Genomic DNA, 27,128 nt, shown 5'->3' with positions numbered 1-27,128 from the left:
GCGTGAGCTGAAAGTGTGGCGTCCTCTTGTTCTCTGTGCTTTCAGTGGGAGCTACAATCCCTAGCTGCTAGTGATCAGCCATCTTGGATCTCTCCCCGCCTGAGGTCAAATTCAAGCTTGTTCAATAAGCATCGTAGTAGAAGGAGGGCCCCTTAACATACTGGTTAAGAGCAAGTCTTCTGTGGTCCGAGAGACCCAGGTTGATATCCTAGACCTGCCACCTTTTAGCTATGTGCCTTTGGGAAGGTTCTGCATCTCCTCCACACTTTACTTTCCCCACCTATGAAAGGGAATAATAGCTGGGCCCATACATTTACAGCCAGTTCCTGGGGAACGCTGGTGTGTATTACAGTTTCTTACATATTCTTTCCAGGTTTTAGTAACAGGGCTACATTGACCTTATAACATGAGTTGGGGGTGGGGTGATATTTAGTCTTGTATTTTTTGGAAGAGCTTTTATAAGGTTGACCTTTTTATTTCCTGAATATTTGATGGAATTTAGTAATAAAACCTGAAGTCTTCTTTGTGGGAAGAATTTTGATAACAAATTGAATGTTGTTACTATTAAGAACCAAGTAAAGGAGTAGATAAGGGTATAAGGAGCATATAAGAATGAAGTCCAAGCAGCCAGCCAGTGCTGACTGAGTGCTGTGGTGTCTGCCTGGATGAGACCTCCCACCAGCCTACGACTTCACATGCTGCACATGGAGTCCTGCACCAGTGCACCGCGTGCACATGAAGCGCACGTAAAGATCTGTGAAAAAGATCAGGAAATGGAGACTCAAGGTTTCTCAAGTAATAAAAATCACTCAGCTAAAAGATTGCAGAATAAAACCAGGACTGCAGTCCAATGATTTCTGACTCAAATCCCATGATATTTCATAATTCCCCAGCTGCAATGTCACAATTGATAGATGAATCCCATTTTGTCCTCTGATGATTGCATTCTCCTCCTCTCCGCTTTTAGATGGGTGCTGGAAGCTGTCTTCAGAGAGAAGTACTACATTGATTCATACAGTAACGATTCCCATTTCATTGTGTCTCTCAAAGGCTTCATGCAAGACTTGCTACAGAACAAGCAAACAAACAAACGTACTCACAGGGGTGAGGGGCTTTCAAAAGTTCATCGGGGGAAGAGAACTCACTTGAAAAAGATGGACGGATTAAAAGGAACACCATTCTCTCCCTCTACCCAGAGCCAGAGACCATTAACTTTCAGCAAGTACTTTTGCAAGTCATCAATCTTCCTTAATCACAGATGACATTCAGTTAAGCAACCTCAACCCCAAGAGCTTTCTCCTGACCCCAGATGGGTTCTCTAACATTTATGAGAACATTTGGAAGATATCAAAGTGAGTCAGCCGATAGGTAGAACCACATCCCCACCCTAATGGGGCAGCTAAGAAGTCAAGAAGTGGGAAAGTGGAGTGGATTATTTTTCCAGCTATCCAGGTCTGAAGTAGAAAGTATGGCAAAGGGATAATGAGGTGTGTGGAGAGTAAAACTCCATGGAATTCCACAGGTGGGAAGAGAACAGAGAAGCCAGGGATGGTGGTAGCACCAGCAAAAGCAAGCACATACAGAAGCAGGTGTTGCTAGTTACTGGGTGTTTGTCTAGTTACACAGTCCTTGGCTGGATGTGCACACCTGCTGTGAACTAAATTGTGTCTATATTTATTTATTTATTTATTATTTATTTTTTAAAAATATTTATTATACTTTAAGTTCTGGGGTGCATGTGCAGAATCACAGGTTTGCTACATAGGTATACACGTGCCATGGTGGTTTGCTGCATCCATCACCCATCATTTACGTTAGGTATTTCTCTTAATGCTATCCCTCACCACAGAATACTATGCTGCCGTGAAAAAGGATGAGTTAGTGTCCTTTGCAGAGACATGGATAAAGCTGGAAACCATTATTCTCAGCAAATTGTGTCTATATTTATATTTGAAACTCTAACCCACAATATGGGTATTTGGAGATGAGATCTTTGGGAAGTAATTAGGTCTAGATGAGATTATGAGGGTGGGGCCCTCATGATGGGGTTAATACTCTTACAAAAAGAGGCATCTGAGAGCTTGCTGTGCTCTCTTTCTCCCTGTGCAAATGCACCTAGAAAAGACTGTGAGTGTACAGTGAGATACTGGCCTTTCACAGGCCAGGAAGAGAGTCTTCACTAGAAAAAGAATCTGAAGGCACCTTGATCTGGCACTTCCAGCCTCTAGAACTGAGAATATGAATGTCTGTTGTTTAAACCATCCAATCTATGGTATTTTGTTACGGCAGCTCCGGTTGCCTAAGACAGAACCCACACACTCACTCACACACAGAGACACACAGCCCAGAAGGAAAACTTCAGATCCCAAGGGGTCCTGTGCTTAATTTGTGTTAGAAATACGATGACCTTGTCCTTTCCAAGAATGTTATCGGTGCCAGATTACTACCAAGCAAAGTTTTCTAACCAGCCACAATCAGACCTAAGAATTCTATAAGGGAGAGCAAGTGGCAGGCTCATTCAGGCCCCAGAAGGCCAATGATCCACCTGTGGGATTTGTATCTCCAGTTCTTGGCATGCAGTAAAATAGGATAATAACAGTATTAATAATCGCAGCTGTGGGTATCAAGGGTATCTTTTGTCCCAGACACTGCGCCAAGTGCCTTATGTGCATTTGCAAGTTTAATGTTTTCCCTGCTGCACCGTGGTCTAAGCCACCACTGTCCTTTCACCTGGACTATGCTGATAGCTTTAAAACTGGAGGCGCTTTCTCTGCCTTTGACCTCTGTAGTCTCTTAGTTGTAGAACTTCAGAAGTGATTATCTTAAAGATAAAATGAGACCATCCTGTAGATCCAAATCCTCCTGAGGCTTTTGATCTGTCTTATGGTAAATTCCAAAGTCCTTCCATGGCTTAGAAGCCCCGGCTTTAACCCACTGATCTCTAGTCACTTTGCCTAGTAACTTCCAATCACTCTGGCCTCCTACATGGTTCTCATGCAGGAGTGTGTCAGAAGCTCTCCTGCCTCTGGCCTTTGTGTTTACTGTTCCCACTGGCTGAAATGCTTTCCTGGAAATTAGCTCAGCGAGTGCTATGACTTCCTTCAGTTTTCTGTCTACATGTCAACTGAGTAGAAGGGCTTCCCCAGGGATCCTTTATTAGGTTGACCCCAAGCCTTTTAAAGTTCAGAATTTGTTCTCCTAGCCTTTATTAGACCTGGATTTGTTTACTGGTTGATTGTCCACTTTCCCCACTAGAATATAAGCTCCCTAGGGATAGAGTTTTTAATCCATTAGAATAGATTAGTAAATCTATTAATTATTAATTAACTTGAGGACCATTGTAACTGCTAGGAATACAGCAGAAAATAAGGTATCCTAATCCGAGGACTATTCTAAGTGCTAGGGATATTTTCTACTATATCCCTAGCACTTAGAACAGTCCTCAGAAATTATTTGTTGAGCAAACAAAAGATCAAATAAATAGCACGTTTCCTACCTTTATTTACTTCTACTTAACAATTTTCTCCAAAGAGCAGGTTACTCAATTTTTTTTTTTTTAAAGGTAACAAGATAAAAAGCGAAAAAGACTAAACTTTGAATTGTGACAAGATTATTATCTGGGAAGTCTCATCAATGCACGTAGCAGTCAGTTCTGATTCAAGCTGGCGGGTGGCCTGTCTCACTTGGCCCATGAGACATATCATGGCACCCAGCCCATCAGAGAATATCACAATAGATTAGAAGATGACAGACATGCATATCCAAGCCACACGCTATCTTCCTTCCTAGTTAAGATTTCATGAACAGTGGTCCCCAAACTTTTTGGCACCAGGGACTTGTTTAATGGAAGATAATTTTTCCATAGACTATGGGGTGGTGGGAAGGGGGATGGTTTCTGGATGATTCAAGCACATTACATTTATTGTGCACTTTATTCCTATTATGATTACACTGTAATATAGAATGAATAATTATACAACTCACCATAATGTAGAAGCAGTGGGAGACCTGAGCTTGTTTTCCTGGAACCTGATGGTCCTATCTGGGGGTGATGGAAGACAGTGACAGATCATCAGGCATTAGCTTCTCATGAGGAGCATGCAACCTAGATCCGTCACATGTGCAGTTCACAAGAGGGTTCATGCTCCTATGAGAATCTAATGCCGCTGATCTGACAGGAGGTGGAGCCCAGGCGGTAATGAGAGCAACAAGGAGCTCCGTACATACAGACAAAGCTTTGCTCACTTGCCCTCTGCTCACCTCCTGCTGTGCATCCTGGTTCCTAACAGGCCACAGACCAGGGTTGGGGACCCCTGCCTTAAGTGGTTTACCAGTCAACCTAGAGCTGCATCTGTATCGTGTGTGTGTGTGTGTGTGTGTGTGTGTGTGTGTAGTGCTATATAGTTTTATATTATAGCTACTCTTGATGACTTGAAGTTTTTTAACTTTGTAGAATGCATCTCATTCTTAATTCTTTTGTAAAAAAAAAGAAGATAACTCTTTTAGAAATTGTTAACTCATTTATTTTTTCATCGATATATTTAATCTGTGCCTTCTATGTTTCAGAGACCATATAAGAAACTGATGATATAACAGGAAACCAGAGAGACAAGGTGTCTGTTCTCAGGGAGTTACCTGAACATATTAGGACTAAGTAAGATTTGCTCTTTAAGATCCCAGTGTTCAGAAAAGGAAGAGATGTGAGAACTTATTTTATAGTATTTTCTGTGTTGCCTATTTCTGCCTGGGAGTCCCACCCTTCACAGGACACTAAGACAGGGTGTGACAAGCATATATTACAGGGAAAGGAAGCCAAAGAAGCAGCTATGGGCTCTTACCTGTTTGCAGTCTTTCGAAAATTAACTGGATTTTCTTTTTATCCCCTATGGCACTTGTTAGGTATTCCAAAGAAACTTCAAATATGAAAGATAAATGATAAAACTTTGGAATTGTTAGTATAAAAAGAAACTGACCAGCCTGTATAGATAATTATAAATGATATTTCCAGAGTTACTATGAGTGATATCATGGTGTTGACAGTTTTATAGTTAAGTGGGTAGCAGCCCAATCTGGGTTTTTACAAATTTGTTTAATGTGCTCTAAAGGATTGCAACCTTCCACCCACGGAAAAAAATGTTTCAGACGGCTTCTTCTGTAATCCCCTCCTTGTTCTCATTACCACACGGGTAATGCTACATCTAGTTTCTTTGGAAGGGAAACATGAAGATAGCTTGATACTTAGATTCATGCAAAACTTTATGGATTGAAACATTCTTTAATGATCTCATTTTATAAGTGGCAGAACCATGGTGCTGGTCTACATTGAGTTCTGGAGTCCTTAGTAGAATTAAGCTCCAGACAGCGATTTCTGTTCAAGAGCTTTGCCTCTTTCTTCCAGTGACAGCATGTCACTTTCCTGTAGGGAACTTCCATGGAGTCCAGGTGATTTTTAATCATCGTGTCTCCTCCTGCATCCCCTATGGCTATGAGATAGGTCACACTACTCGAGTTGGAGCTAATGTAAGTCATGTCCTGGGCTCTCTGATGGATATAACGTCCTATGATCCAGGTTAATCAATCAGATCTAATTTGTTGGGATCAAGGAAGCATTTAAGCCAGTTATTGGAGATGAGAGGTGAGTAAGCCATAAACGTTACCCTCAAAACTTTTAGTGGAGGATATGTGCATATATGAAAATAATTATAAGGAAATACGGTGATAGCTACAATAAAAGTATGTAATAGGAGTTTAATAAGCAAAGAGATGTGTTATTAAATTCCTTAGAAGTAGACATGCCAGAACTGGGTCTTTCAGGATAAGCAATAATTTGATAAGCAACTAAGAGGTAGGAAGGAAGAAAGATCTTGGCAGAGAGAAAGCAAAGGTGTAAAAAGGCATGAAAACCTTATAATGATAGGAATTTTATTATTATCATATTTGATTTTTATTTTCTTTACTTATAAATTGAAAAACTTGTTAATTAGATTCTAAGTTTCTTCAAGTGTGGTCCAAGGATTACTGGGGTGCTTGGTAAAATGCAAATTCCCAGGACCCATGCCATATCCCTTGCATTAAAACTTCTGTAGGTCAGGCCCAATGATCTGCATTTTCAAATAACTCCTCAAGTGATTTTTATGCACATACAATTTTGGATTAAATAGTTCTGAGGTCAGTTTCACTTCTAAAGTTCTGTGTTTGCATAATGCCCGGTTCCTTTGCCTGGCAGAGGAGACATATTAAATTATGATGAATAAATGGATGAATGAATAAGTGAACAAATGAATGAATTAGGCATTCAAAGGTTTAGGGCCCTATAGCAAATACTGTCCTTGCTCTGCCCATATCTTCTTGGAATTTACCACTGTAGGAATGACTGTTCAGCCTCCACTGGGTAAGGATGGAGCCCCAATTACCTGCATGCTCATCAGCCCTTGCTAATGGTTGGTGCATGCTGGTGTGTAAATAACTATCTCCTATGTCCTTAGTTACAATAATTCCGAGGTGCTGGTCTACATTGACTTCTGGAATTCCTATAGAATTAAGCTCCAGTGAAAACTGCCCTGATAATGCACGCTTCTTGGTCTGCCTTTTTTTTTTTCCATGTTTCACTTCTCCACACCCTAGTGTTTCCTGGGATCACTATTTAGGAGCTACTATTGATTGGTAGCAGATTGAAATTTTGAAAAAATATGTAAAGCTTGTTTATAGGGAATTCAAGAAGTACTCAATCCTATTCTGGAGAAATTCAAACCAAGATCACCTCTAAGTAACACTGTGAATTAGAACAGAGCTCCCAGGAATGCCATCCCCTTGGGGGCTGGTCCACCCTCCCCAATCTGTTCTCTCAATGATCCCAACTCACCTAATATAGTGCCCTTTATTTATACCGGGTGCTCGATAAATATTGTTGGATTGAATTCCTTGTTTGGGATCAGTTTTTTCCAAGTGGACTTTCTGCTGTTTTTCCAGGGAAGAGCATCTTGCAACTGTTCTCTTTTCTGAGCACATTTGTGGAGAGGAACTTCCATGGTGGTCATCATGTGGTATGATGTCTGGGTAGCTGGAGCAGCAGCGTATCTGCTGAATAAGGGCTGGATGAAACTGTCCATGTGTGTGGACCATTCCTTACTCTTAGTGCCCAGGAGGTTCTTTCTATCACACAAAAGAAATCCTTTTTTTTTGTTTGTTTTTTTTAGATGGAGTTTCGCTCTGTCGCCCAGGCTGGAGTGCAGTGGCACTATCTCAGCTCACTGCAATCTCCGCCTCCTGGGTTGAAGTGATTCTCCTGCCTCAGCCTCCCAAGTAGCTGGGATTATAGACGTTCACCACCACACCCAGGTAATTTTTGTATTTTTAGTAGAGACAGGGTTTCACCACATTAGCCATGCTGGTCTCTAACTCCTAACCTCAGGCGATCCGCCCACCTCGGCCTCCCAAAGTGCAGGGATTACAGGCAAGAGCCACCGCATTCTTGATGATCTCTAAGGCAATTTCTCTTAAAGCATTTGGTCAGGTATCTATGTGAGAATCTGATGAAAGCTATGGGCTCTCTCTTGAGAAAGAAAGCACACGCAAACACAATTTTACATTTACATATAATGCCAAGGACATTATGAAGTCTAACTGAGGAACCTCTGGAGCAATGCTTCAAAAGTTACCTATGGACAAGAATTACATATTTAAAAAAAAATTTCAATCTGCCATCAAATACTAGCTCCCAGCTCAAAGCATGTGAGACTCACTCAAGAAGTGTGACCACACCCAAACTGGTCTGCATCCTGATATGAGCCCACCAATCACGTGCTTGAATGTCATGTCAATGTGAAGTTTCTAAAGGCCCACTTTCAGTTTTGCTGCTTACCTTGGTGGGCTAGTATCTGTGGTTGAGGTCTACGGACCACACTTTGAATGGCCCCATTCCATGGTCTAAGGATTATAAAATGAGACTGTCTGTGCTCAGGGCTCCCCTGTGCTTACAGACTGAAGCTCATTCCTCACCATGGCAAATGAAGCCCCAGGCTCCAGGCACAGCACATTTGTTTCCTGTTTCCTTTGCCATACTCTTCATTCCACCCCTCCTTTTACTTTTCCTTAATGTTCCTTACCCCGCTTCTCATCGTCCTAGGAAGGATTTATTGCTTCCTTACCTGTATTCTCCTAGCATTTAGAATACACTACTTATCCAGTATATTGTGATGATATAGTGTACGTCTTTATTCCCTTCCAAATAATTATCTCTTTAAGTGCAGAAGTAACTTTGCTCATATTTTTTTCTATACGAACAGCTATTTGCAGAACCTGGCACGTAATAGGTATTCAGCGAATGTATGTGGAAGTGAAGTGAATAAAAGGCATTGGCCAACAAGGACAGAGAACACTGATGTCCAGTTCCTAATGAGTCCTGTGTGTTCCTTAGCTGGTTGCTGTCACTGGGGAGAGCCAGGGCTCAGCCACAGGTGTAGCTGATGAGAATAGCAGAGCTGAAAACTCAGCTTTGGCCCATGAACACGTTTGTCACTCTCTTGGCAGGGATTTGGCTTTGGCTGAAGGAAGGTTGATTTAGATTTTTCCTGGGCCTTGGGAAAGGGGTGCAAACTCAATGGGAAAGGGGGTGGGAGTATTTGTTAGCTTAGGTACACCTGCCCTTAGTAGAAGATGCTGTTTCTTTCCATCATGTTTTACTCTCCAAGCAGGAGCCCTTCACTTGCTGAATAAATGATTGATTTCTCCTCCAGGTGGGAATGTTTATCTTTACTCGTTTGGCTACAGCTTACTGAAAATAATCCCTACTCGAATGTTAAAGGGGACTTGGGGGTCACCACCTTGGCTAGAGTCACGAACTGAACTTGAATTACATTTATATGGGGAAATGGTTGCTTCTTGGGACTTGGAAGGCAGGCGTTCAGTGTCAGCTCAGAGGTGGGGATGGGTGGTGGGTAAGAAGAATAGGAATTCTGGATTGATGAGATGAGTGATCACTTTCAAACTCAAGGAGTTTGAGTTTGAGACCTGGCTGGACCTCAAACCAGAATCACTTTTATTTATTAGGGAATATCTTATTTATTAGTCACTTTTATTAATGAGGGAATATTAACCCTTGACCTTCTGTTCCCCCTTGTTTTCCATCACTGGGATTGGTTCCAGCATACTCTTGCTTAAGCCATTTCCGGGTGTGACTATCAATTTCTTCCTCTTCCTCATCTTGTACATCCTGAACATAGCTGAATCCTATTAATCCCAGTGTCTGAATGTGTTTGATAATCCTGCCCGCCTCTTCCAATCTTCACTGAAACTCTCTGGGTCAGGCCACCACTATTTTGTGCCTAGATTCAATTTGCTCCCTGCAGTCTATTCTCTACTTTACTTTTTGAGATTTCTTCTCAAAATATCTAATTGTGGTATTTTTCATCTTAACACCCTTCAACGATTCCACATTGCTCTTTGGATAAAGTCCAACTCCTTATAAGAGCTTTTGTGATCTGCCTCCTCTCTCCCCAGCTCGTTCTTCTTACTCTGTCTTACACTATCCTTGCTGTGCACTCCCAGTTCTCTGGGCCATGTTGTCTCAGAATATCTGCTTATGTTTCCTTCTGTCTTAATAGTTACATTTCTCCTGTATCTCACTTTCCTATTTTTTTTTTTTTTTTTGGAGACAGAGTATTGCTCTGTCACCCAGGCTGGAGTGCAGTGATGGGATCTTGGCTCATTGCCACTTTCTCCTCCCAGGTTAAAGCAATTCTCCTGCCTCAGCCTCCTGAGTAGCTGAGATTACAGGCACCTGCCATCATGCCTGGCAGTTTTTGTATTTTTAGTGAAGACAAGGTTTCACCATGTTGGCCAGGCTGGTCTCGAACTCCTGGCTTCAAGTGATCCACCTGCCTCTGCCTCCCAAAGTGCTGGGATTACGGGCATGGGCCACTGTGGCTGGAGTACTTTCCTATTTGTTAAATCTCACACTGGGCATTACTTCTGTTGGTTCCCCAAGATTAAATTAGTTGCCCCTTATATTGAGTTACATTGTTCTTCTTCTGTTTCTTCTTAATATTTTTCTTGTTTATTCCTTTTTTGTTTCCTTCACTGGAAAGTAAGCACTTGAAAACAAGGACTGTGTCTTCTGCACTATTGTATTTACAGTGGCTGATATGCTTAAGTCCTCAGTAAATGTTATTTGAATAAATAAATAATTTTAGATTCAGGAAGAAGCTGAGTGTCAGGACCATGGGAAAGAAATCATGTGGGTGGAGCCTTGAGAGCATCGACCTGTTGTCTGTAAATGTGACTGTTTAGAAATGAGACAATTGGGCTGGACTCATGACCCAAAGGAAAAGTCATCACCTTCATTTAGGAACTAAAGGACCTGAAAATAAACTAGGTCTGGTATATTAGTAAGGTTCTAGAAAAAGCTTTTAATAAAGGACCTCTACCCATAGGTATATGATCAGAATTAAGGAAATCAATCTAGGATGCTGATGCTCCCAGAGACTAGGAGCAGTGTGAAGCGGTTACCACCTCTAGGACTGTAGGAACCCAGAGAGGAAATAGCGTTAAGAAACCTAACAAGAACATGGAGGGGATGCTTAGCAGGAGCTGCAGTGTCTAGGCAGGACCAGGACAGGGAAAAAACACCTTGGTCTCTCCTGCTGCTGCTATCCCTCTCAGTCAAACTCAACGTAAAACCAGAGGACAAGGGAGGCTGGGTGGCACAGCTTCCCCAAAGGTGTTGATCTCTTAAGGCTCATCGGACAGAAAAGGATAGAAAAGGAATCGAGAGGCACAAATGTATCAGCATACCTGGTTGTGAAAGGAGAGAAAACTAGTAAGAAAAGAGAATGCCTTTAAGTGTGGGAGTTGGAAGAAAATGTGTGATAATTGGAGGACTAGTGTACATTCCCAGTGACTTGGGTAAGACTCTGGACTCTTTATATCTGCACCGAAGATAAGGTCCAAAGGGGCCCTGTGACTTTGGCCATGGGTGGAGCGTGCATGTGGAGATTTGTTCCCTCATGGTGTTTGTGAAGGTCAGATGACCTTGAGCAGTTGGGCTGTTCCCCTGGAGCAGGGCTGGTGCTGCCAGAGAAGCAGTGTAAGGGCAGGTGTGTGGGGAAGGGGAAGGTCAGGGCTTGGGCTTGGAGGAGAGCTCTTCCACTTTTTGGATTGCCATGTGCAGCATTGAAAACACGCTGTGAGAAGCATGTGGCACCCAGCCTGACAGTCTGGCAATCATTGTTGCTTGTCTCTGCATGTGCACGTGTGTGTATGCACATGTGTGTCTGAGTGAGCATCTGGGGATGTGCATTGGGACCAAGCTGCTCCATTGTTTTGTCATATGTGAACTGGCAGAATTTCTCCCGGAAATGCAGTTCCTCAGAGGGTATTTTACAAGGAAAATACCTGGTTTATTGCCTTCTGTTCGAATAAAACAAGAAGAAATGGTCTAAACGACAGCAGGAAGAATTTAGTTTAGACTATTAAAAGGGATGGCTTTTAATAACTTGTATATTAGATTTTCTTTTGACCCCAGGGAGACATCGTTTTTCTCTTCAATTCTGAATTACATCACACATCCAAACGGCAAGATTTCTACATTTTAAGTTCCACTTAGATGACATTAAAAAAATGGATGTACCAATTTTCTTTAAAATTATGACTGCTACAGCTGAATATCCAGGTTGTCTGTATTTTGAGATTACTGATGCTTGTTTATCTAGGTCCTTTCTCTCTCTCCATGTCTGCAGGGTGCAGAGAGCAGAGGTGAAACTCATGCACTCTGGGAGAGAACTCAGGAAGATCCAAATACTGCCTTTTCTACTTAATCTGGCCCATAGCCACTTCTCTGATTTCTTTCCCTCTTTATCCCTTTCACTCACTGAACTCCATACACACTGGCCCCGTAGATGTTTCCTGTATGACTTGGGATGCTGTGGAGAAATTTCCTGTATTGGTAGCTGATCCAGATATATTGTCTCTACCATGTCCTCCAACTCTGAGATTTCCAAGTTTCTATGTTAGTGTGTGTGACTAATAAGCTTATACACGGTGAAAAGAACATTGGCCTCATTATCCAAAGTCCCAGAGTTAATCTTAGATTTCTCCCTTACCAGCTGCAATAGCTTAGCCATCACTTAATCAGTTTGTATTTTTCATAAAATGGGGATGATAATACCTGCTTCATATAGTTATTTATGTGAAGAGCATCTGAAACAATGTTTAGAAAAACATTTTATAAAATCCTAATGAAGGGGTAGCTACCATTATTTACCACTGGTAGAGTGATGTTAACAGTGGAGTATAAAGGGTGCTAATTTGAAAGACAAAATCAACCAATCAAAAGACTGCTATATTCTTGCCTAGATTTTAAGAATAGGATAAAGGGAAAAAATATGATTGGAGAGAGAACCACTCAATTATTCAGGAAAACAGCATAATAGACCCCTTGTTTTCTGTAAGAAGACCCAGAGAGAGTCCAGGTGCCAAGGGCTGAAACAAACACGATGTTAAAATTCCTTTGCATAATAAAGCTATAGAAAATTTTGTGTCCTTCCTTCTGCCCTGGATGGGCAGACTCAGGAGAGAAGAGGGAAGGGGGTTAGAAAGGAGAAGATTTACTAGATAAGTGCATTAGTCTGAGTTCTCCAGATAAACAGAAACAATATAAGCTTTATTTATTTCAAATTAAAGGATGTGCAAGGAATTTATTATAAACTGTTCAGCAGTTATGGAGGCTTAGAAGTTTCAGGATTTGTAAGGCTGAGACCCAGGAGACCAAATAGTGTATATTCTAGTCTAAATCAGAGTTTGAAGGCAGGAGAAAATGTCCCAGTTTAAAGATAGTCAGACAGAGACAAAGAGAATTCTTTCCTATCCAGTTTTCTATTCTATTTAGACCTTCAGTGGATTGGATAAAGCCCACCAACACTGGGGAAGGCAATTGCTTGACTCAGTCTACTGATTCAAATGTTAATCTCATCCAGAAACACCCTCACAGACACCCTGGAGATAATGTTTGACCATGTATCTGGGGTACCCCATGGCCCAATCAGGTTGATACATAAAATTAACTAACACATTAGGGAAGGAGTTGGTGCAGGGAGAAGGGACCCAGTCCTGGGTTAGGCCCTAGGAGGGAGATGGCCTAATGTCGGAGAGTGACCCTTCATCTGAGATGGGAACTCTAAGCTTAGTGATGTTTGCAGTCCAATATTAGGTGATTACTACTTGAGTTAATAATATTGTAGGAACGAAGGATGTGAGATTCAGCTGTGTCCATGTAGAGCAGTGCAGGGAAGGGACAGCAGCCAAAAACAGCAGGTGCCCAGAAGACCCCAGACAGTATAGCAGCCTGAGCTGGAATTTGGAGCAAGCAGCAGGAGGTGATAATTGCCATTTTTTTTTTTTTTTTACCCAAAGGAATTTTCAGAAATACTTATGAGGGTACTGAATTTCTTTCGGTTGGTAAGGAATAGTGCTTCAGTGATTTTACATTAACATTAGAGGAAAGTCTTCTTTAGAGGGCCCAGGCGCTTGGGGCTGCTCAGGTGATAGTGTTCCCTTCTAGATTCTGTCCCAGGATGGTAGGGACAAACCTCATTTTGTTGTTCTTTTTCTGTTCTGACCTGCCATCCCTTAGGTGATGCGCCTAACCACAGCCATCTCACAGTGTGAGAGGCTACTGAGAAGTACCAAAAAATCATCTGCATTCCTCAACAAATGAGCCAACTATGGACTTTCTAACAGTGCCTGGCCCCAAGCAGGCTCTCAGCTCATGGTGGCTCTTGTCAAAAATAATCCAAAGAGCTGTTTTTTTTCTTATAAAGGATGACCTTGTGATGATTTCTTTTAAAGGCATGAAATTACACAGCCTGCTTGCAATAATTTTCTTAGCTAAGAGTGCTTTTTGTACAAATATTTTTGAGGAAAAACCAAGGTCTTTGAGATAGGAGTGAGGGGGATAAATAAGTTAGAATCAGTTATATCTTCTTTGAATTTTTTAAAGCCTATTGTCCCCAAAGACTTTCTATATTCCTCTTTTGCTGTCTCCTTTAACTGATATTACATTAATGAGTACTTAATTTTTGACTTATTGAGTTATTTTACCTTGAGGAATTGACTTCCTCCTTGCTTAATTTGCTTTCTCAAATAACTGGAATCATGATGTTTTCAGTAAAGAGGCTATCTTAATCCATTTTGTGTTGCTACAACAGAGCACTTGAGATTGGGTAATTTATAAAAAGAGAGGTTTATTTAGCTCATCCTTTGCAGTTTGGGAAGTTTAAGATTGAGTAGTTGCATCTGGTGGCTTCTGGCTGCATCTGTATCAAAATGTGGCAGAGAAACAGAAGGGTAACTAGGCTTGTGAAAGGGCAAACATGAGAGCAATCTCACAGTGCAACAACTCACTTTCATGGGAACTAATCCATTCCCGAAAGAACTAACCCAGTCTTTGGTGAAAGACATTAATCTATTTAAATAACCTAATCACCTCTTAAAGGGCCCACCCTCCAACCTACCACATTGGGAACCAAGCCTCAGCATGAGTTTTGGTGTGGACAAACCACAGTCAAACCACAGCAGAGGCCTTGGGGTATAGAAAAGGGAATGTAAAGTTTGGAGTTAGGGTGTTTGAGTTGCCACATCACTCATTATGGTGAGTAAGTCCCTTATTCTCTCTGAGCCTTGGGTCTTCATGTATAAAATTGGATAGATGCAATGGTTCCCACATCATCCATTATGGTGTCAGTGTGGGCAAGTCCCTTGTTCTCTCTGAGTCTTAAGTCTTCATCCATAAAATTGGATGGATGGAATGAACTCCAGAGGAGTGTTGCCAAGACCATAGGAGATGTGAGATGCCTGTGAAGAATGTTTGATAGATGAATTTCTATTGAAATGCTTGCTGCTACCTCTAGAGCTTCCTTCTTTCGATGCAGAAGTGTGGAAATTACAAAGAAAAAAGAACAAATATAACTAAATGGTTCAGGTCCCCTGCCTGAATACTGAAAGCCATAATTTGCATGTAGATAGAAGAGGGAGGAAGAGACAGGGAGGGGACTGGGTGTCACATTCAAATAATTCCCCCCTTTGGCTTTCTGTAGCTTGGCCCTCCGCCCAGGGCTTGTTGTTATCAATGAACTCCACCCACAGCTGAAGGAAGCACACATTGGATGGAACCATGTTTGCTGAACAGTGATCTGAAGATGCTGATCGTAGGGTGTAGGGGTAGAGCTTATTGGAGCTTGAGTTTTGTTGAACATCCTTCCTTCCTGTTCTATGCATTTTGGGCCAGAAGCAGAGGTAGTATTTGACATTCTGGGCTCCCAAGCAAAGCACAAAACCATTATTTTACCTTCTCAAAGGGACAGTCTTCTCCTCTCTTAAACCTTCTGACTCTAGACGTCTCCCATAGAATGGATTCTTAGCTGTATTACAGGCCAGGTTTCCAGGAAACAGCAATGCCTTGCAGACTAATTGCAGGAGAGTAAGGAGAGATGTGAGGGTAGGAAAAAATGTTACTTTTAAGGAAACTTTTTTGTCTTGGATGTATTTTGAAATACTATGTCACATATAGCTAGCTTCTTGAGATCTCCTCCTAGTCACCCACACTTCCACTGCCACTCAGCTTGTGGTCCCTGTATCTTGTGGGGGGTGGGGTGGATGCTTGTCTTTGGCCTCCCATAGCACTTAATTTTACATACATGATCTTATTTAATAAGCACAACAGCAAAGTGGTAATATGATTTCTTCACCTGCTGAAACTTTCTACTCCATGTTATAGTGGCTAGTGCAGTAAGGAAACTTGTTTCCTCTACCAGATAGAATTTGTCTTGATGACAGGACATCTTATCTTCATATTTCTTGATGTCTTGCTTATCTTCATATTTCTTACAATACCTCGCTCATGGATGACACACAGCAAATGCTCCCTAGATTTTTGCTGAATAACTAAATGGCTTCAAGGATACTCTTCTATATATTTTTAATGGCAATACATTGCTCTGAAAACAATGAATGTTTTCAGAGAACAAATGTATCCCATGAAACTGTGCCAAACATAAGTCTTAAATTCAAGGCCACAGATGAAAGAAACTTATTTTGCCGAAGCTTTTGTATTTATTAGATTTTTCTAGGTTCATTAATCCTTTGGAATTCTATAATCCTTGTGGATATGGGAAAAGATGAATCAGAGTGAGTCATCCAAATTTCTAAGAAAGCAAGAATGGAGAGAAGCATGCAAAGACTGAAAGGTAAAGAGTAGACCTGAGTCAACTGAACAGCAGAGGTAAAGGCATGAAGTAGGAATAGTTGTCCATGACTAGCGTGTAAGCACAGATACATACCTGGAGGAAACTTTGTCCATGTAAGGAACGCTGGACTCTAGGTCTTTTTGTTTCCCTCTCAAGAAAGCCTTATAACCAGAGTGAAATGGAAGACTGTGTAATTTCCAGGGATCTTGGGCCTTGATAAAGTTGATCATGGTGATTTAGTAACCAGATCCCATCTAAGGGCTGAGCCAACTTTATTGGTCCATATTTCTGTTTTGCTGTGTGTGATTCTGGCTTTTTGTTCTCCAGAACTGTGAGAACTACTTGTATGCTGTACCTAGGAGCTAGACAGCTGTCTCTGGCAATGGATATGGTATAAGGGGGACAGCTATGTTCCTTGATGAAGATGTGCTACAATGTCCCAACTTTTCTTGATAACCTATGTCAAACATGAACATATCTCAACACTTCATGAAGCTACTTAATATTTTAGCCAGTACTATTACTTTTAATTAACAAGGCTTACTTTACCACCTACCATATAAAAACTCCCCTTGGTTTGTCCAAAATAAAGTAACTATGGGTTAGAGGAAAGAATTGTAAGCTTGTATTCAAGTCTTGAATTTTAACCTCAAAGTTGCCACTTACTAAGTTTGTGTTGCTCTAATCAAATCCTTTTGGGGATACATATATACATACATATACACTGAAGTAAAATGGCTTAGGGGTTTTAGAATTAGTGGGCCTCATCAGCATGAATATTGAAATCAGGTGGCCTGGTTTACAAAATTCCTTCCATTACATACAAGCCATATAATTTTGAGATGTTCATATGGTTCTTTAAGTCTAAGCTTCTTCGCTCTATAATGCAGATAATAACAGTACTGAATTTTAAAAAGTTGTTTGAAAATTAAAAGAGCAAAATAAAGCATGGAAATGCTTAACATAGTAGCCAGCACATGGTAAAAGCCTAACAAATGTTAGATGTTATTATGATTTATATTCATATATATGAACAGAGCAACCTTGGCAGAGGTCAGTTAAAATCTTAGGTTTAGGGTTTTTAGTTTCAAAATAAAATCTAGTCTCATAGGATTATTGCTCTGTCTATCAAAAGCCACTATACAATTCATTATATAAATTTCTTCCTTGGGAATTCAAGGTGGGTATTCTCAAAGTCTGGTATTTGGGATTTTTGCTGAACCAACTATATGTCCACATCTGTAATAGTTTAATAGATTTCAGCCATGTCCCTTTTCAGCCTGCGGCGTTTGTTTTATTTTGTTGACTCTCTGTCTTCACATGGCAGCTTGCCAAATCTTTCGGTCATCAATTTGTTTTTTCCTGGACCTTCTCCATCCACATTGTGTCATTCTTATGAGGCAATAACCAGGGCTATTCTGGCGTACACACAGATGTCAAAAGTAGAAGAAAGACAGAAGAGAATTAAAATGTGCATTGGTGGTATTCATTTTTATTTATGTGACTTTGTCCTGTCCAATCTGGGAAACAAACAAAAGACAGGTATAATTAGACAAGCTCTCCAAACGGTATACAAACATGAAGTTTTTCGTAGGTCTGAGCCAATGAACTCACACTGGCCAAACCTTCTTTTCTGGTGAGCCACAACCTGGTTTATGGGCTGGTTGCTATTTGCAATGCTGATATACTCAACTGTGCTTTTAAGACATAGATGGATAAATTTTTCTTTGATAAGATACAAAATACCTTTTTCTCTGAGCTCCACTCCATCACTATCTAAATTATCTGACAGAAAGGAGGAAATAACATGAAGACACACCTACTCCTCTGAATTGTCCCATTTTGCTAAAGAGTCATTGATCCTTAGGACGATCCATAAATCACAACTGGACAAAAATTATTCCTGACAATGAGAATTGGAATAAAAGTTTTCATTTCCAAGCACATGGGAGAAACTGTCTTGATTGCTTTCCAGGGAGCCTACCTTCTAAATTGTTTGGGGGAAAAGAAGGCCAATAAAATAATTTTAATATCATTTGGTGAAATTTATGGCTTACCCAAAAACTTTCTGGGTCCTTCTTGTTAAAACATTGCTTTTAAGAAAATAGCTTTAGATATGTTTCTTCCAAATGACTACATTTCATTCTTATCATGAATAACTCAAATTTGCTGAATTTGAAAATTTAGCTGCTTGGTTGGTGACAGAGATTTTCAGCAAGAGTATTTTAAGTAGCCATAATAAAAGAGCAAATGTCACATCCTTTTGTGATTGTTGCTGCAGTGGTTAGACTGTAGATTCTCTGACCTGGGTGGGAACTTAGAAATCTCTGAACCAGATATATCCATGGTTTAGGAGTAAAGCCAATAATTATAGACACTACTGCACCTGCTGCGTTTGAATGTCTAACTGGCTAAGTGCAGTCTGTCTACTATACAGAGAGATCCAATACAGTATAGTAATTCTGAAATATATCAGTTCATTAGAATTGCCTGAAAAATTTAAGAATCCCAATGCCTGATTCTCAACCAACTGAATTAGAATCTAGAGATTGTGGCCTGGAATACTCCACTGTGAGTTCTTTGAAGTCCAGGATCATATAGAATCTTTCCCTAAAACCCTAATGCCTAGTATAGTACCCAGCTCATAAAGGTACAACACATATTCGTTGATTAAATTAATGTTAATGAAGTAAACATGGGATTTTAAAATCCACTTTAAAATTATTCTTATATATGACTTAAATCTTGCCATGAATGGCTTAAAGCTTATGAAAGAGGAATGTCTATACAAGAAGGGGATCCTAAAGGTGAGGAAATAAGTTTGGCAAATAGGCGAGAGGGTGTGTTCATCAGTTTTGTGTTGCTATAAAGGAATAGCTGGGTCTGGGTAATTTATAAATAAGAGGAGTTTGTTTGACTCATGATTCTTCAGGCTGTACAAGCATGACACAACGTCTGCTCAGCTTCTGGTGAGGCCTCTAGAAGCTTTTACTTCTGGCAGAAGGTGAAGGGGGAGCTGGCATGTCACATGGTGAGAGAGGGAGCAAGAGAGAGAAAGGAGGGGCCAGCCTCTTTAAATAACCAGCTCTCCTGTGAACGAATCAAGCAAGCACCGACTGTAATGCAGGGGGTGGGCACCGCGCCATTCATGAGGGATCCACTCCTGTGACCCAAACACCTCCTACTAGGATCACCTCCAATATTGGGGATCACCTTTCCACATGGGATTTGAAGGGGACAAATATCCAACCTATATTAAAGGTCATCAAGGATGGGCTTTTTTTCTTCCTCATCTAGATGCTAGGTAGAAAGTGGTTCTTCTTTTTGGATTAAACAAGGTGATGCATGTGAAATATTCAGCACTGTGCTTGGCATGCCGCAGATAGCCTGCAAGCACACTCTCTACACTCTTTTATTATGATGCGTGGAATGTCAACATGGGTGGAATTGGGAAGAGTGAATGGGAGATATGGGAGATAAGAACCTGCTCTAGTAATACAGTGCATTTGGATTTTCAAGTAACTCAGTGAATGTTTCCTCATTACCCAAATGTAATAAAAATCTCTGTCTCCCTGCAGTGAGATATTTTACATATTTTTTGCAGAAACAGTATTTAAGACAAACATGAATCTAGATAAAAGAATTAGGTGTGGTTTCCACTTAGAATTAGGAAGTCTCAGTTTGGAAGAAACCTTAAATGTGGCCTATCTACTCTTCCTCTGTCTTCAGCGACTGCCAACTTGACATCAACAATAACTGTAGCTATAATTTGTTGAGCACATTACCTTCAATATTTCCTAACTCTTCTCTCTAAGCTGTGAGGTGCTGTCTTCTATCTCAATTTTTTTGAAAAGAAAACAGCAGCTTAATGAGATTGGTAGCCTGTGTAAGATTACACAACAAGAACATTTTACAGCCAACATTCAAACTCATTCCTGATTTCCTCTATTCCAGAAGTTCTCAACCAGGAGGGACACACTCCCTTGACTTCCTCAATTCAGCCTTGGGAGATATTTTGCAATATCTAGAGATGGTTTTGGCTGTTACAGCTGGGAATAGGTGGGTACTACTGGCAGGGGTGCTGCTAAACATTCTTCAATGCACAGGACATATTCCCCCCACAACAAAACAGCCAAAACATCAATAGTTCCAAGAGGGAGAAATCTGTTCTAATATCTATACTTTTGAGTATTATGTTAAACTGTCTTGTATCCATAGGTTTTCAGTTTTAGCTTGAATATTTTCAGGGATGAGACACTCACTTCCTTTTGTCCATCTCCTTTTTGACAATTAAGAAAGTCTTTTTTTCTTTTTCAACTGGAGTCTGTTTCTTTGGCATTTCCACATATTGGCATTGTGAAAAGCAATATAATTCATTGAGTATAGTCCTACTTCAGTGTTATCATTCACGATCAAACCCACTTTCAGTATAGCACTATACATCCTACCCATATTGCAATGATGGTTTACTTCTCTACTTCCTATCAGAACTTAAGTTTTTGAGGATGAGGACTGTGTCTATAGTCTCAGGGTTTAAAAAAAGTTTGTCACAAAATAAATGTCTAACAAATACACTGGAAAATAACAACCGTGGCAGCTTTGGGCAGTCCCTTTCCTGAGAAAGCATCTCTTGTTTTCTCAACCATGGGATTACAACACCACCTGGTTGCTCATGTAAGGGAATGTTTAGAGAGCCTTGATTACTTGGTCAGAAACCTGAATTCCCTCACAGAAAGTTTCTAAGTAGCCAGCTTGCATAGTACAATAATACACAGTGACTTGGCTTACACAACATTGATATAGAAAACATGTTTGAGGACCACCTGGACCAAACACCTTTGCAATCGTGTCTGTTTGTGACAAGAACTAGCAGTAGGTTTTTGATGGGGCAACTGATTATCCCATTTAGTTTTTATTCCCATAATCATGAAAATAAAAGTCAGCTTCCTGGCTGAAGAGTTGTTTTGCTAACAAATACCTCCTGTGAATGGATGGTGAAATACAGAATGAATGATGTGATTTCTTCATTACTTCGGGTCCCAACCAATGTTGATGGGGAGTACTTTGATCCACTGGTAGACACTGAGATTGTATGAGTGGAGGAGACTTCTTTGGACTGGACTTTTATTTTTCTCACTTTTGGGGTTGGTGCCTTGGTTGGCCCAGGTTGCCATAACAAAATACCATAGACTGGATGGTTGAAACAAAATAAACTTGTTTTCTCACAGCTCTGGGGGCTGGGAGTGCCAGATCAACATGCCAGCAGATTTGGTTTCTGGTGAAGGCTCTCCCCAGGGTTTGCTGATAGCCACCATCTTACAGTGTGCTCAATGACATCTTTGTGTACACACCAAGACAGAGAGTGAGGGAGTTCTCTGTTTTCTCATCTTAAAAGGACACTAGTCCCCTTGGATCAGGGCCCCAAACTTATGACCTTATTTAACCTTAGTTCTCTAGAGGCCTCATCTCCAAATACAGCCGCATTGAGGATTAGGGCTTCAACATATGAATGGAGGGGGAGGGGAGTTATAAAGAGTCTAGAACAGGTAAAGATGCCTGTTTTAAGGGAATTATTGAGAAAAGTCGACTAGGGAGAAAACTAGGATGGTAGGTAAGAGAGACCAAGGATCCTCAAGGATACAGCTGGGAGGACGCTGGAGAAAATAAGATGCAAAGGGATGTTAGGTGCTATAGATTCAGGAAATTGAGGTAATGACCTCAGCTCTATTGTTAACCAGGTATGTGGTCCCAGTGTAGTCACTCTTCTGCCACCTAGAGCTTTTCAGAGGTGTGACCTCACGGATAAGTAGAAGCGGGCTAGGTGAAGAATGGTCAGAGGTAAAGGAGAAAGGAATACGAGGCACAGAAACACAACATACATGAAGATGAGGAAGTAAGACAGAACACATTTACTTTTGAATATAGCAAATATACAGCGGGCAATCCGTTCAGGTAAGGAGGAGCTGAATTTTAACCCTTGAGTTATTCCCACCTCATTCATGTTCTCATCCAATGAGAGGAGTTCTTTCAAACTTCCTCTGGAGTGATTGATCTTTGGCTCTGATACCAGATTGGCTACTTGGTCCACAGCCTGTTACAGAGGCCCCTCCTCCCAGAACTTTTGGTAGGATTTTGGGACAAAGGAACCCCACCTTCAGCGGGATTTTGGGACAAAGGAACCCCACCTGGCTTTCCCTACCTGGCCCGCAAGGCGGGAAACCTAGACAAAGAACTTTACATTTGAAACCCCTCTGGTCTCCATATGGGAGGCGAGCAATTGTGAAATTCCTGCCTTTGAAACCACACCCGTCACGGACCCAGGAAGAGGCCTCTTTAACACACTGCCTCATTTGGACCATCTTCTTTCTTGGACATTCAGGATTCTTTCAGGATTTTGCTATTATAAATAGTTTAGATAAAAACATTCTGTGTTTGTCCCCTTGCACACATGTACGTGGGTGTCTCTGGGGTATATATCCTAAGATTAAGATTAGTGGGTTGTACAGCATAAGAATGTGCAAATTTACAAGCTAATGCCAATTGCTTCTCAAATTTTGAAAACCATTAGAGGAGAAAAAGTTACTTTTGTGATGATGGAGTGATAACCTTTTAGAAAAGTGTATCATACCTTTACTTTCTTCAGTATCTTCTGGATATATATAGTCATTTGTTAATATAAGAAAATTAGCCATATGCTATGTCTTACTTATCTTCTTTATAAAATTAATTTGGAACATTTGTGAATAATAAGAAAACATTTTTTAAATATTTTCTAGAAAAGCAAAAGCTATGATCATTGACCTCTTAAAACTTTTAAAAAGAACATTACGAGTAATAATAACAAGTTGAAGACTTTCTATGAGCCATGCCATGCCTTATTTATTGCTTTACATGTCACTTCTTTACATGCCACTTCCTTATTTATTGCTTTACATGTCAACCCTCAGAAGAAATGACATGTAAAGCAATAAATAAGGCATGGCATGGCTTATTAGCCTTATTAAGAAGTTCCTATTACTGTTTCTATTTTACAGAAAAGAAGTTTGGGATTCAGACAAAGTAATTCTGCTGAATAACTAAACCAGCACTCAAATCTACCACCTTTTTTTCCATCACACACCTGACCTTCTTAAGCCTTGCGTGTATCAAGGGTTAATACTTCAGCTGCTCCTTACCTGAACTGATTTTCCTCTCTGGGTTCCCTTTCACAATCGCATGGGAGCTGTCTCTCTCTCTTTTTCTCTCACTTTGTCTAATAAATCGCTCTTCTGCAAAAGTCTTTGGGTCTGCGATATTTATTCGAAGAGTAAACTCACTGCACCTCTGGGGCCCCTTTCCCTTCTTCAGGGTAAGAGAGGCCAAGAACCTCCAAGCTCTGGGAGCTGGGTATACTCCCCCGGTTACACAAATATTGTGGGTGTGTATATAATGGACGACGGTGAATCTGTTACAGTGGATTAACTGTGTTACATTGACATTTTATCCCAGGAGATCCAGTAGAGCATGATATCCATTTTAGAAAAGTTGAACCTAAGTAAAAAAAAAAAAAAAAAAAAAAAAAAAAAAAAAAAAATTTTAGTGAAAAAAAAAAAAAAAAAAAAAAAAGCGAAGCAAGGTGGTGATAAATGCCATGAATACAATCTCAAAGAACTTAAAGGAATGGGTCTGGGAGAACACAAGGAAAGAACTCAGTTAGATATAACCCTCTAGTTCTTAGATTGGGCAGTAGGTTCAGGGTGTTTATTATAACATTTAAAAATACTGTATAAGAGAATGAAAGAGGACTATGTATAAACTGATGGTGATAGTATATCTCGAAGCAAGGATTACAATTAACATGATTCTGTGTTTTGGGGGTTCCAAAACAACACAAAGCAAGTGGCATAAATGAAGGAGGCAGAAGTAGAAGCAATAGCTCTGGAAACTGGTAAAGAGAAGCTTCACAGAGACATCACCTGGGCGTTGATGGAAGAAATATGTTGGAGCAGCGAGAAAGAGAATGTGCGCCTAATAGAGGAGAAGTATTTAGCTCTTGATCTTAAGGAGGCATGCAAAGTCACATGACAAAAGTATATGGATATAAATATATTTAAGAATGGAATAATGGAGTCATCAGGAACAAGTTACATACTAATTGTTGACTATTTTGTCTTTTAAAATAAACTTTTTGGGGTACATTTACATGATTAAAATGGCCCAATTTTAAGTGTAACGTTTGATGACTTTTAACAGATATGTACACTGCGTATCCATTTTCACTGTCAAGATACAGAACATTTTCATCATCCCCCCGCCCCCAATTCCCCAAGGCCCCATTGCAAGTCCTTCCCCTCCTGCCCCTGGCCTCAGAAACCACAGATCTGCTTTCTGTCACTATAGTTTTGGCTTTTCTAGGCCTTCATATAAATGGAATCATACAGATGAACACTTTTCTATTTGGCTTCTTTTGCTCAGCAAACTTTTTTGAGATAGATCCATGTTTTGGTATGTACCAGTAGAGTACTTTAGACTATTTATTTGTATTGCTGAGTAGTATTGAATTTTCAGGCTAAACTATAATTCATTACTCACTTCCCTTTTGATGAGCTTTTGAGTTGTTTATAATTTGGGGGCCTACTGTGAATAAAGTTACCTTGTTGTGCATTTTTTATTTCCTCCAAACTTGAATCTCTTGCAAATTTCTTAAAAAGTCATTTTTATGACATCTTCAGAGCTATTTCCAATTTTTTTGAACCAATAAAGTCCTTTATTCAGACAATTTAATAAGAAAGCCCAATTTTTAAAAGCTGTTTTTGTTGGGGAGTCTAAAGTTTGATCTTTTCAGTCTTCTTTTTTATCAACATCTTAGAATGCCTACTTTCCACTAATTTCCGAACTTGGTGAGAGCGGAACCTCTGTTGCTTTGTTTGTCATTGTATTGCTTCCACAACCTGCACTTCTGCCTGGCTGGCCCCTTGTTCAGGAAGAAGCTGTTGGGTCATAAATGCAGAGTGGGAAGACTGACTCTGGTCGGCATGTGCCCAGTACATCTTTGCTCTCCCACTTGAGTAAATTTCATAACCCCTTTAGATCTGGCATCCTCCTCTCTAAAAGTGAATGAAGATGCTTTCTTCAGGCAGTAAAATGATTGGTGGTTGCCAGGGTTTTGAAGGAGTGGAGAGTGGGGAACAGGGGATTTTTTTGGGGAGTGAACCTCTTCTAGATAATACTGTAATGGTGGATACATGTGGTTGTACATTATATATTTGTCAAAATCCATAGAATGTATGCCCGGAGTAAAGCCTAATGCAATCTGTGGATTTTACTTAATAGCAATGTATCAACATTGATTCGTCAATTGTAATAAACATACTATACTAATGCAAGATATTAATAATAGGGAAAATGGGGGTGGGAGTATAGGGAGCATATGGGGACTCTTTACCTTTACTCAGTTTTCCTGTAAAACTAGAACTGCTGAAAAAAGTCTATTAATAAAAAAAAGTGCTTCCTGAGAAAACAGCTGTGAGGATCAAATGCTTAGCTTAGTGCCTAGAACATATAAATTATACTGTAAATAAAATCTCCTCTTCTATAAGAAGTATCTTTGTTTTATCTAGGTAATATACAGTTACTCAGTTTTTATAGTTAGCCCTGGAATGTCCAAATTCTCTAAACTCTCATGTCTAACTAATTTGGGAGCCTGTTAAAGTATCTTCCTTGGTATATAGACAGAAGCAGTAGAAAAATGATTTTAGATTTATTTTAAAACTAGCTGCAGGAAATCTGACATCCATGGAAGCTCTCAGCAGAAACATTTATTTTTGCATTTGTTGCCATGTAACTCCCAAGCCAAGGATACCTCTCAGGATATGTGCAGCAGCCTGGCTCCGCAACTATGTGTGACGCAGCTCTTGACTACAGCAGATGTGAAGCCACCTAGCAATAGGAGACAGGCTAGAGCAGTCCTGGGGCTGATGTGTGGGTGGTTCTGAACCCTGATATCCTCTGAGAAGTTCTATAATTGGGCTGAATTTCTTATTAGGAAGTGGGCTGGGGGTGTAAGTTTGCTTAGATTCTCGCCATTGGTGTTATCCTTGGACAGATTTTCCTTGTCCCCTTTTATCCCACTGACTTACAGACCTTCCTCTGGGAGTGGCTTTTTTTTTAAGCTGTAGGAAGACAGATTTACCATAAGGAAAGAAAAAGAAACTACAAAAGAAATAATACAGGGACTAAATGAAACCTAGACAGTCTGAGTTCCTCTGCGGTCATGAACCTTGATTTCTAATCTTCCTTAATCTGATTTTGGGTTAAAATCATAGACTCCTAGACCTAGAGGATCACCTTGCCCAGTTCTCTCTGTTTTCAGAGCAGGGTCTCAAAGCCCACAGAGTTGGCACAAACCCTATGGGGCAACTCAGCTGGAATAGAAGCAGGTTTCCTGCCTTTTATCTTTTGAACTACCTGTTTCACAGCTAATCTTTCTCTAAAAAGAGCCTTTTCCTCTAATTATATACTACGTCTTTCCATAGACCTTAGGGGGAAACAAGAAAAGATTATTTGCCAAGAGGCTATTAACCCCAGATGTATTCCTTCGGACTTATCCTTTAAATCCTCCCTCTTTTCCCTCAGATTCATGGTAACAATTGCTTTTTTGTTATAGCAAAGGGGCCTCCTTTGGTATATTTTAAGTGAAGTTTCTGCTGAGGACATGGGAGAATTGTGAATAAATTTGAAGTGGGAAGTGAGGAGTAGGCTGGTGATATTAATCTGATCTTTAGATGAGAAATAGTCCCAGAGCCCTCGAACAGCAGGGTCAAAGTAATATACACTGATGATCGCTAAGTGCAAACCAAGAAGCCAGGCTGAAGACTTTTTTTTTTTTTTTTTTTTTTTTTTTTTTTGAGA

This window comes from Cebus imitator, unplaced genomic scaffold (genome assembly GCF_001604975.1).
Source record: "Cebus imitator isolate Cc_AM_T3 unplaced genomic scaffold, Cebus_imitator-1.0 Scaffold68, whole genome shotgun sequence".
NCBI classification, from domain to species: Eukaryota; Metazoa; Chordata; class Mammalia; order Primates; family Cebidae; genus Cebus; species Cebus imitator.
Note: the sequence above shows the minus strand (reverse complement) of the source record.